The sequence below is a fragment of the Pungitius pungitius genome, chromosome 3, assembly GCF_949316345.1.
Source record: "Pungitius pungitius chromosome 3, fPunPun2.1, whole genome shotgun sequence".
Taxonomy (NCBI): domain Eukaryota; kingdom Metazoa; phylum Chordata; class Actinopteri; order Perciformes; family Gasterosteidae; genus Pungitius; species Pungitius pungitius.
In genome coordinates, this window is record NC_084902.1 from 18,285,051 (window position 1) to 18,298,464 (window position 13,414).

The window sequence follows — 13,414 nt, forward strand, 5'->3', positions numbered from 1 at the left end:
GTGAAGTAACATGTGTTGCTGTCAGCCTGGATTTAGCTTACCTGGTCTTTCATTTAGTATTGGTTTTACTCATTCTCTTCAATAGAATTGAGATGTGAAAAACAAAGAAAACTTGCGCCTACTATGTCTCTGTTTTAGAATTGAAATACAAAATGTTTTGTTAATAAGATCTGCTTTGTCAAAGTCAAATGTGTGACATGGTAGATTTGTTTCCCAAACGTCAACTTTCTGTTTTGAGCTGAAGCGTGAGGACCAATCCTCTAACGGAAAGTGATCAAAGTTACTAACCGTACAACTAGAGTACAGCTACAACAAGCTACACAAAGCTTAAGTGCAGAAGAAAAAAACACCATCAGAAAGGGACTTTCAATTCATTGCCTGAAAGATCAGCAGAGGGGAGATTTGCTGAGGTGGACAAGTCTCGATCCACTGAAGTATCTGCCTGCTCTTGTCGCCACAGAGAGGACCGAGCTGGCAGAGATTTCCATCAGACTGAGTGATTGGGCCCGATGGAGCAGTGGGTTTGGGTGTGTCCTAATCCCCTGAGGCTCTGAAGCGGGCTTGACATCTTCCCCTGGGGAGCTGAATGAAGACCACTCTCTCTATAAAATTAACATCTTACTGTCTTCTTCTTGTTTGCCCTGCCACCCAACCTCCGAGACACTGTTCACTTATATCCAGATGTTGTCTCCATCAGGTGCACAGGCTGATATAAACATGCTTTATATGCAGGAACAACAGCATTTTCTAACATCGTCCTTCACCTTCTGTGCAGATGGTTCAACTAGGAGTTTCAAGTCTGTCAATTTCAGAGCTAATGACTAAAGTGTAGACCACCTCCACTTTACAACTCTAGTGCGTACCTACTGTAAATACCCAAGAGAGTAAAAGAAGACATTCAAACTTTGAACCTTAAAGCAACATAACTAAGAAGTTGACGAAGTGCTCCTCAAATGCAATTGACATTGATGACATGGTATGAGTTGTGTCCTCTCCCACCTGTGGCGTGATGACATCCCACGCCCTCCTCATCTGTCTGTCTGGACTTGATGGTGTTTTTTAGTCTCTCTGTTCAAACTCTCAAAGGAGGTCTGATTGTCTCTCTTCCTCTCACTCTGTGGAAATATGTCCAGGGATAACAAGTATGTCAGGCTTTTTGAGAGTAAAGAGAAATTAAAAATGGGTTTATTTGAAGTTGCAGCTGTGGAGATAAAGAACATTACTACAAAGCAGGGCAACTCCATCTATCTGTTCGTCACTCCATCTGTCGGGGCTTTACAGGCTGCGGCTCATTGACTTTTTCTGCCAGATACAAGATTTACATCACAACCAAACTCACAAGCAGGTGCAACGTTACCACAAAATTCCTTCCAGCGTGACCGGGAACAAAAAAATTTATAAAAATGCAAAATGTAAAAACGCCATTCATGATTAAATGTTTTTTCCAAATAGTAAGAAACTTCCAGGTTGTATGACATTACGGTTAAAACCAAAGCAATCTGGTCAATCCAGTTTGGTATTGATTGACATAACCCTTTAAAGCATAATTTTAAATAATCGAGTACTAAAATAGTCATGTCTGTAAACACCGGATGCAGTAGGTCATTTTCACTACCCCCAAACACATGAACTTCCTGTCACACTCACAAACACTCTGTCAGGACCCCCTTCAGCTCCATGTATTGTGTCAGTGTGTAATGTGTGTTTACTTGGCAGTGAACCAGACTCAGTCAGTTCTGTCACTGCTGGCTCCGATCCAAAGGGTATTAGCCAGCAGAACATCCCGGCTTCATCCCGCACACACACACACACACGCACACACATCCCATCCTATAGATGGGGCCAGGTAACGTGTATGTCCATCCATGTGGACTGGTATTTTCTTTTTTGCCAGATGACTATTATTAGCCCCTTGGCGGATGTATTTATCTGCCTAAAGCTCCCAGGATAGTGATTAGTGTTGGTATTTTAAGGGAGCGAAAGCTTGCCAAAGTTAGCACCGTTCTTATCACCTGCAGCAACAAATCCCAGATCAGTGTGATGTTCTTTTACATTTTCTGAGGGGCTAAAACATTTAAATCTATATTAGAACATACAGAAAAGTCCTGGTTGCTAAATAAAACTGAGGAAACAGACCTGTGACTTAATGGTTCTCAATCCCAAAGCCAACAGTGCTGACAGAGCTAACAGTGTTAACCTAGAGGGGAGAGTGGAGGGTGAATGATACTTCTCCCGAACAGCAACATGGGTCAGAGCGGAGTTGTAAGCTGTAACCACCGAATGAGCGCAATGCAAAGCGCAGCCATGAGCTGGCCTGTGGGGCATGCACTAAGAGGCCTTTGTGTGTTACCCCGGATATGTAAATAAAGCACAGAAGACAGACACCAACCCCGGGGTCTTTAAGGTGAAGCCAAAAAAGAAGTGTCTTAAACATGCATTCTTTCTAATGGCGATTAGGGGACTACCTCTCTAGTTACATTATATGCTAAATAATTATTGTAATAGATTGTATAGAAGTCTTCTAAATGAAAATGAATTCAAATGAAAACCAATCCTGCTTCTCACTTTATTTTTCTATCACAGTAAAAGTAAGAGTTTATGTTCTCAATCTCTAGTTTCAAGACTTCTTTGATACTGTATGATGTTCATTTATTAGATTATGGTCCATCAAAGAGAACAAACGTATACTTTGTGGATCTTTTGATTAACCAATTGCAATTATGAAATTTGGAGGTTTTCTACATGCTTTACTAATAATTGTAACCCTTTTTGGTTCATGAAAATTAATTTAAGCAGTTTGTATTATTCATCTTCAAGTTCACATGATATTTGGTGTCTTGAATATATAAGGTAATTATTTCGTGTTAGTAGTGATCTGTAGAAGTACCGTTGGGGATAGTATTCAGGAGATAGTGAGACTTTCTTTCACTCAAACAAGGTAATATTATTTTCTGGAATTCTTTTCTTTTTCTTTTCCATCACCTGCTTAATGAGAAGAAACACAATCTGTTCCTCACCGTATGTGTACATATATGTGTGTGTGTTCATTTTTGGGACCTTGAAATGCAGAGGATATGTTTGGGACGCTAAGAAAAAAAATGGGTCTTTAAGGACGCTGAAAGCTCGAGAATATGGCCGACAATTTACAGAATTCATTAGTTCTAGAGATGAAGGAGTGTGTGTCCTGCCTGGAGCCAGCCACACACACACACACACACACACACACACACACACTCATTCATTCATGCAGCCAGCCATGTTATGTTTTAACCAGTAAATAGACTAACTCCATTATATTTTAGTTAAATCAAAGGTAGTATCTGACATCAATTTTCTTCTAATTTCACTAAAAATCTGTGTCGGTTTTAATCTGGTTAACTATCGCTACGGTATAGGTTGCTTGCTGCTGATGGACTTTAATCAAATCAATGCAATGATTTAGTTTGCGTCTCATTTTCTTCTTTACATCTGTTCAGGCAAAGCTGCCTGAATAAGTATATTGTGTTTTTAGAAATTCAGTTCATTCCTGATATTTAAATTGAAATAGAATTTCAAAAAAATGTTTCCCTAATCTGAAGAGAAGGGTACCAAACTCATGAAGGATAAACCATTTCATTCTTTTCATACTGCCGGTTTGCCTATGGTGGAAGTTGCGTTATATTTTACGGCCAGCAGGGGGCGATTACTTGAGTTACAAAAACAAGACTGATTGTATAGAAATCTATGACAAAAGTGACTACTTCTCACTTGATTTATTATGTATGTAAACATGTTCAATCTGGGATTAGCAGCTCAATCTCTGGTTTGAAGTCATTTTTGATGCTGTTTATGTTCATTTTGTAAATGATGGTGCCATTTAGAGTAAAATAGATGTGTGTGCTTAGGGCCAGGCTTCTGTGATTAATAAGTTGCTGCGGTTACCACCGGTTAACCAACCCGAAACCTCAGTTTATCGGTTGAAAAGAACACCTTGGACACAGCTGTGATCTAAAATGGCGACAGCAAGATCCAGGTCCAGAGAAAAGTAGAAAAACCTTTCACCACAGTGGAAAATGAAAGAATGCGATCCAATTGACCAACAATGTCCCCTAGACCAGTGGTTCTCAACTTGTCTGGCTCCGGGACCCACCTTTACCCCTTAACGACAAGCCGTGACCCAATTCGATCGGTCAACGGTGGGGGGGGGGGGGGGGGCTTCCGCGTTCTAATTGCCGCGCTGACGGAAAACATGGACGGGCGAGCCGGAAAAAAAACTCCGCTGCCTTACAAAAAGTCCCATGCAAAGGGAAAATAAAAAAATACAAACGGGTCCACGACCCACCAGTTGAGATTTGCGCCCTCCCACCTACGGCCACTTTGAACCACTTCCATTCCATGTTATCATTCTTCTATACGTTATAGGTACACTATGTTGTTTGTATTGTACATTTATATTTGATAAATGTACTACAAGCAAATATAATGGTCTCAGAATATTTTAATTTTTAGTAACTTTGGCCAGACAGGGTTGGCCAGTCAGCAGGATCAATCGGTTCTTCCCTGATGGACTCATGGACATCAGAACTTGTTGTGGGGGAGAAAGTGTCTGCAGGCTGTAGTGCAGAATCAGGGCGGGTTGTGTCTGTTGCTCCTTCACCTGAAGGCAAATACATACAATTGATGTTCATGGCAATAGGCAATACAATGACTGATTTTTTCTCTTGGTCATGTTGAGATTTGTTACGACAGGCAGTAAATGCATCTAAACATTTTTTTCTTCTGTTAACAAAATCAGTAGTGTTTTAGAGTAAACAATTATTCAAAAATTTGAATTAGGTGTAAATAAATTATTGTTTTGTAAGTGTAAAGTCAAATAAAGGTTATTAAATAGATTACCTGCTGCATGCTCTGTTTCACCGGCTGCTGTGCTAGGTGTGGTCCTACATGTCTCTTCACCTGCAGCTGTATTTAAGCACAGAGAATAACCACATCAGTGAAGTTCTTTAAAATGATGAAACGATCAAGAATGGGGTTGAAAGTCGTTTACAATGAATGGAAGGGTGAGGTCATATTTTGAGTGAATTCAACTTTTACAGATGATTATAGCTTTATTAATACTACCACCAATAACTATAATAAATACAAACTTAAAAGGTTCAGAGAGGTGAACCTGGGGATCAGCTGAGCTTTGTTCAGGAGGTGAGTGTCTCTGCATTACCATAAATACAATCCAGACAACATATTGTGTGGAATGCATATATATACACCAGATTGTACATTAAGAGAATACCATTTGTTAGTAATGATATTAATACATTTTATTGAAATAGCGCTTTACATGGTACTCAAAGACATTTTAAAGTAAAACCAGTACATACTGTATATAGCACAGATAAACAATAAAACCAACAAACACACCAGGCATAATAAATGCAATTAAAAACAATAAAAAACAGTTACTATCGGGTAGGAGAATGCCTCGACATTAATGATTTGAGGCCTTTGTCATTTGGACAAGTAACGTTATGTTACATCAGCGCTTCACTTGTCTATAAACAAAAGTCCGGGTACAGTTTAATCATTTTCATTTATTTAGAAACGTTTCCCTTTGACAACGCAGATGAGTTGTAATATTGTGCAAATAATATAGGTAACAATTAAGGTGTTTGTAAAAATGTTTAACATTTAGACAATATCTGATATTTAAGTACCTAACGTTAAATTAAACCGTTTTAAATTATGCGAATAATGGCTTGCTTGCTAGGAACGAAGCTGCTAACGCTGGCTAACGTTAGCTAAGGTCACTTATGAAAAACGCTAGCTAACGTTAGCTAACGTCACTTATGAAAAACGCTGGCTAACGTTAGCTAACGTCACTTATGAAAAACGCTGGCTAACGTTAGCTAACGTCACTTATGAAAAACGCTAGCTAACGTTAGCTAACGTCACTTATGAAAAACGCTAGCTAACGTTAGCTAACGTCACTTATGAAAAACGCTAGCTAACGTTAGCTAACGTCACACACAAATGTATTCCGTTTCAAATCGGTAAAATAAAATCGGCATAATGGAGGTCAAGAGTGTCCAGGACAAGTCTCAATGTGGAACCGTGAAGAGGTGTATTTTGATTAGGGATTAGAATGTGTCATCACTATGCTAGCTGGAAGGCTCCTCTTAAAGCACGCTGGCTAACAAGGGCAACACTAGCTGTGTAAACGACCACAGTGTTAATCTAAAGCATCCAATGTGTGCCATGAAATGACTTGTCTGAGGTGGAAATACATAACGTTACCTCTTTACGGGGCTTTCTTCACCTCCTGCTGCTGCTTTTCTTCGTTCCATTTGCACCAGAGTTTGCACTGATGTTACGTTAGCTTGATCCAACCATGAGCTCCGCTGCGCGTGACCGTCGCGCCCCCACCAAACACATATAACATACCGTACATATCGCGGGGGCGCCATGTTTATTTGTTTTAATCATGGTTTTATTTCACCTGGGTTTTATTTCGTTAATCAAAGTTGTTGGAAGAAAGATGCGTTATGCTAGAGGGCGCTACCCACGAACTTGGCGCCCTAGGCGGTCGCCTATAGGAAGAGCCGGCCCTGCATGTACATATATTGAACATTTTCCCACTTGGTCCTTAATGTAATTTATTTATGATATTTATGGTCTGCTGCAGTGTTAATAACTATTTAAGCTGTGTTCACAACATAGCATGATAAACAACTAAAATGTTGGCCAGAACGAAAAGAACGTGGATAATACCGGAATAAATAAAAATCGATATATATTTAATAAAAACGAGAGCACGTACAAATACGCACGCACGCACGCGCGCCCTAAGCTGCCATGGCAACCGAACGATGACCCGACCGAGGGTATTTAAGGCCAGCGGACTTTCTGAACGTTCCTTTTGCACTTTGACTTGAACACGAACTTTAAACCTCTTGTGAAAGCAAACTGCTGAGAACGAAATCTTTGAGTTTTTGACTGCTGGACGGAATCTACTGGATACGAATATTGTTGGAGAAGTGAACGACTACATAACATCTTTTGTGGAGCACAGACGAGGCTGAAACAGGCCCTCAGGAGCGGCGGAGCATCGAGGACGACCACCTGCTGAAGGAAGTTGGCTGTGATTGGAACCTTCGGTGTTCAAGTAAGACAACGTTTTGATCCTCTTACATCCTTAGAAGGGTCCCCAGGTTATACATGACTAAGACACATTGAGTTTAAAGGTGAAAGAAATAAGATTTGATGGACAAAGACACTCAGTCGAGGATTTCTCCGTGTAAAATGATTATTGGAGGGGCGGGATGTGTTACATCTCGCGGGACATCTCTGGGGTGTGTCAACAATTAGGTTAGATGTTTTAAAACACTGTTATTTTGGTTTGAGGGTAACAAATCGTCGAAGATTAACATTGGAATTTGTGAAAAAAGATGGCGCTGAGAACGCCATGGAACGCTGAAATAAATGTTTTTATTTGGAAACTACCGGGTCCATAGAGACGGTTGAGGTGTGACGTCACAACGTGAAGGTGTAGTCACGGTGGTTGAAACTTACTTATGAATGTATTATTACATGCTCCATACACTATTTCTCTTGATATTTAACATCGAAATGCACTCTGCTCGTGGTTGATGCATTTCATAAGAGTGACAAGAGCAAATGATTTGTTAAGTAACGTATAGGACTGCATGTGCGCGTGCTGCACCTCCCCCTCGCGCTGCGATGTACAACTCATAGAATAAAGAGGTGATAAATTAAAGAAGGACTGGTATCAGGAAAACGCCCGATACAGGTTCTATATTTTACACTATATTTCACACTAGTCTGAATGTTAGATGTACTCTGTGTAGACTGTAATAAAGCTTCCTGACTGATTCTTAATGTACACACATGTAAATACATGCACATATTCATATTTAGAATAAACAACTGATAGACTCTATCTTCTTTCATATTTACACCGCCAAATCTTTCATTTTCTCATGAATTATGAAAAGAAAATGGTGTTGCAATATCAGACCAGGTCAGGGGTCAATTTAATAATATGACTGTCCGTGGGTTTGATACCAGCAGCATGTGTAAGCCCTCCTTCAGTTTTCAACACTGAACCAAATGCAAAGAGTTTTATTATCCTGCGTTTTCTTTTGTTAGTGTATTATTTATTGCATGACATCTACTTCCACTTTTAATGCAATATGTGATGTGAGAAATGACCACGATGTGCATCGGTGATCTGAGGGTTGTGTTGTTGTTTATTTACCCTCAGATGGCCCGACGGTGCAGCTACACCAGCGTCCAGATCCCGGACCCTAACCGGCCCGGGATCCTGCGGACCATCCTCAGGATCAGAGGACCGGCCTCCCTGATCGGCACCTCACCTGGGCCGTCTCCTCCCTCCTCTGGTACCTTCTCCTTTCCCTCTTCTTCAAGCTCCTCCTCTAATTCTTCTGGCTCGTCTTCTAGTTCTTCTAGCTCCTCCTCTAGTTCTTCTTCTCGCTCCTCTTCTAGTTCTTCTTCTCGCTCCTCCTCTAAATCTTCTGGCTCCTCTTCTAGTTCTTCTAGCTCCTCCTCTAATTCTTCTGGCTCCTCTTCTAGTTCTTCTAGCTCCTCCTCTAATTCTTCTGGCTCCTCTTCTAGTTCTTCTAGCTCCTCCTCTAATTCTTCTTCTCGCTCCTCCTCTAGTTCTTCTTCTCGCTCCTCCTCTAGTTCTTCTTCTCGCTCCTCCTCTAAATCTTTCCGTAGCATCCCCTCAATTTCCACCCATGGACAAGGTAAGTCTTTAAAGGTAAGTCCCCATGAACCATTATCTAAAAGGAGCTGTGCTAGAGTGGAGTGCGTATACCAGTTAAACAGCCGGTGGTTTAAAAGAGCCACTGGTACTACAGACATTAAACCTTTGCCTAAGCCTCCTCAGGGACCCGGGGAACCATCGCAGGTAAGTCCCCCTAAGCCTCCTCAGGGACCCGGGGAACCATCGCAGGTAAGTCCCCCTAAGCCTCCTCAGGGACCCGGGGAACCATCGCAGGTAAGTCCCCCTAAGCCTCCTCAGGGACCCGGGGAACCATCGCAGGTAAGTCCCCCTAAGCCTCCTCAGGGACCCGGGGAAGCTTCGCAGGTAAGTCCTGGTGAGTATCGGCCGTTATGGGACCAGCCTGAGCCAGATTGGGTGGTAGATATGAGGGTTTATCTAGAGTGGAGAGACCAGTTTGACAGCTGGTGGTGCAATAGACGCACTGATGCTCCGGGTAATATTAGGAACCATAATCCAAATAAGAATGTTTATTCGTTTGAAAAGAATTTATCTGAGTTTGAAATTACTTACATGGAGTAAAATGATTTACATTCATTTTTAAGTTTTATCATGCTGCATTTTTTGTATTAAGTTGTATTTATTTGTATGTTTTTATTTGATAGTATTTTCAATCCTGGAAGACAGCTCCAGAAACCTGCTCAACCTCCAGCTTGGTCCAGATCCAGGCCTGACACCTCCATCCTCAGTCTTCAAGAAGTCTGCAGTCTTCCTGAACCGCCATCTCTGGTCCGTGCCGTTGCCCTGAAACTCATCTCCACTTGGCTTAACATCTACAATCTTCCGGTAAGCTGCAGGTGCCTCCTCCATCTGTATTTTACTTGCAGTCCAGCTCTAGGTTCTGGCAGTGAACTGCAGGAGCCTCCTCTGCCTGCATTTCACTGGCAGACACCTATAGGCCAAACCTCTACACATAGTCTCTGGCAGTAGACTGCAGGTGCCCCCTCCACCTCGAGTGTGTGGTGGGCAGCTGCAGTTTAGACCTCTACATACAGCCTCTTTTAGCAACTAAAATCCTCCATCGTCAGCTCTCCAAAGCCACCTCCATCCCTGGCCTGCACCTATCATCCTGGAAGTCAGCTTCTGAAACCTTCTCAACCCTTCTTCTTGTTCCAGCTCCTGGCCTGAGCCTTCACCCGACACCTCCATCCTTCACTCTTCAAGCAGTCTGCAGTCTTCCTGGACCGCCATCTCTGGTCCGTGCCGTTGACCTGAAAGCCACCGCCAAGAGATTGTCCCTTCTACGACCGTCGGTCAACCTGCTGGACTTCGCCTCACCACACTTCGGGCCCCCTGACACGCCCGTATCTCTCGTGGGTCAAGGATTCTGTGAAGGGCCCACTCCTGGAACCAGAAAGTCGTGGACTACTGGTGTTTTTCCGTTTTGTGGTTTTTGTTATCTGACTCAACAAAATAAACCTTTTTGTTTTACCCCAACTGATCTGGTCTGCGTCTGGGTCCTGTCCGAGGTAACCGTGACAGTTATGTTCCAGGAGGCTGTGGTGAAGGAGCTCAAATGAGGTTTTTATTAAGTAGAGCCTTAATGTCTGCACTGGTGCCTTTGGACCAGATAATATGTCCACCCAGTCACACAGGTTGTTGATGGTCAAGAAGCTACAGCTGTGTGTTACTGTTCTACCTCTTCCTCGAAAGGCCTATATAGATTAACTCTGGGTTAGTTGTCATACAGTCATCGAATGTTTAGTTTGTTATATCTATAAGATGCTAAATACATGTTAATGATTATACATATAAGTATATTCAAAAGTCGGAATTTATTCTTTCTACTGACGGATGTATAGCTAGAATTATCTTGGATTGGGAATCATTTCTTATTTTCTTAGATTCTTTCAATAAAACTGTTGGTAAACAAAACCACATCTCCCTTCTATGGATTAAATCTGTGTGCCTTTAAAATACTCAAAACAGTAACTCAAGTCTCTATTTCCAAGATGGAATTGGGTCAATGTTTATTAAGTTCTTGTACACCTTCATATGGTATATGTGGATGACAAATATTTCATTCATCAAAGATACAAAGAGTAGTAGCTGCTTACTGTTTCTTTTTAGTCCAGTGAAAGCAACACCCTGCATGATCACTCAAAAGAGGATCATTTAAGTAGTAATATTACAGTGAAGAAATACTACATGTAGAAAAAGTGCCTACAAAATTAAGTAAAAGTCATTTGTATTATGACTTGACTAACTATTAAATACAGTGCAGTAAGAAGTACAACATATTCCTTTGGATTGTAGTAGAGGTATAAAGTAGCAGGAACTACAATTAACACTGTCTTGAAAGGACATATTGTGAATAGAGCGGAGTCTACTTTCACACAAAAAAAGAGAGTAGCCCGGGTGTGATTCATGGGCTTGTCAATAGATAGTCTTTGGAGGGACTATGGCCAAGGGACACAGAAATTGTGAAGCAACAAAATGCAGAAAACTCCTCATTTCCATTTAAAATGCTGTTTCACTTTATTCAGAACGTCTTGCTTCCTGTCTCTATAAATGGAGGAAAACTGTAAAACATCAAGACGGGAATCAGTGGACACTGGATGACCAGACACGGAGGACAGTGTCCAACATGACTCAAAGCTTCAGGAAAACCTGCATTTTTATTATGTGACACAGAGTTTTGTAACTGGCTGAAGAATGATATGTGGTTAACCCCTGGGTAGGACAGGAGACAGTGAGTCTCAGGTCGATATGAAGCTGCATTAGGGGAGGACTTGGACCTGATGGAACGCAGACATGACATGCTATGGATATGGTTCAATGTGGGCCCAGGTGGTAGGTGGGGGGGTGCAAATTTGAGTATGGCCTAGGGCAGCCAATGGGCTAGAGCCGCCCCTGGGTGCAGTTAGCGGGGACCGTCAGACCCCTGCAGCACCGGGCGGTCAGCCTCATCGCACGCTGCAGTGAGCAGCCTGTTCAGTAGAGTGCGCAAGAGTGTCTCAATAGTTAAGTCCTAAACGGCCCCATCATAATACCGTGAACATTTTTAAAAATACTTTTGAAACTAGAAAATGCATTTCCTGCTGAAAATGCATTGGAATGCTAAAAGCTCAAATGAATTTCAGATAATTGCTGAAAATTCAAAAATGAAAAACACTGAAATGAATTTAAGGAAATTGCTAAAAATACAGAATTTGCAGAACCTAAAGTGAATTAAGAAAAATACAGATATAAGAAATAATGAAATTACTTTCAGAAAATGCAGAAATGGCAAAAGCTGAGATGGTTTAAAAAAATGTGTAGTTGTAATTGTGGTACTGGTAATACTATCAGTAGAAGAAATAGTGGTAGTTTTAGTTTCAATAGTAGTAGTAGTGTTACTAGTAGTACTAGTATTACTAGCTCCAGTACTAATACCATTAGTCACAGTAGTATTTGTAGTAGTAGTGAAAGTAATAGTAATCAATAAAAAACAAATCAAACAATACGTTTTTGTGCTTTGATACAGGTGCGTATGCTGTGCAGGAAACCCTACAACCCCATCCACACCAGACTTCCCTGGGCAGGTACTTTTGACTTGTCATTGAAGTAAGAGAAGTACAGGACTGAGTAGTAAAAATGACTCCATTATAGCGAGGCAATACCAAGATCCTGAACTGAAGAAGCTAAATAGAATTAAGCCATTGTTACAATACAAGTCTTTTTTTTTTCCCATGCAAAGGCCCGCGACCCACTACAAACGGGTCCGCGACCCCCATAGACGGATGAGAACTAGTAGGATGCCTACACAGATACAATGATTACTTCATACAATCCACAGTCAATTCAATTCGAAATACTTGCTTCTTAAACTCAACTGCCCACTGATCAGCATCATTAGTATCAGTATCATTTTTTTAAACAAAACTAAATTGGTTTAAGTAAAATGATGAATTGCATTGCTAAACATTAATCAATGATATGAGCCACTGATTCAATTTAGTGAAATGTTGTCCTTTTCTTTTATACAATTTTTATTGATTGTACTTGTATTTATTAAACATATATTCACTTAATTTCTCACTTATGTTTTTAATATATTTAACTTTTCTTTTCCTGGGTCAAGACTGTAGTTAGTAGTTAAATATTTTCCTTATAAACAATTCTGTCCTCACTGTACACCATGACAATAGCTACAACGCATCCCATATTGAGACTTAAATACCCTTTGAAACCCTACATTTTATATCTTACAATTATATATACAAGGTTTTTGTCTAACGGTCCATCGCTCCCCTTTGTCTTTTTCTCCAAGATCATGGGTTTCTGATTATGAGTTCTAATCATCGTCAAAAGTTCATACTAGAATTGTGAAATCAAAAAACACCACTGTTTGCGAGATGTCAGAGATAAATTTAAAGCTTTAACTTCATTCTAGAACTCAAGTTTCCAACGGATCACACTCTCTCACGACTGTCCACTTGCAGATTCCTTGGCTAACACACAATGATTTGCCCTCTAACTAAATTTGAGGCATTTTTCTGGCTGTGGGGACACAATCATGTGCATTCATGTGCTGGACATTCTGTCTCCTTACAGGATCAGACTGAAAAACATGCCTTGTCTGACCATTTACTGAACAATACATACATTTATATCTGGAATTTAGACACAGTA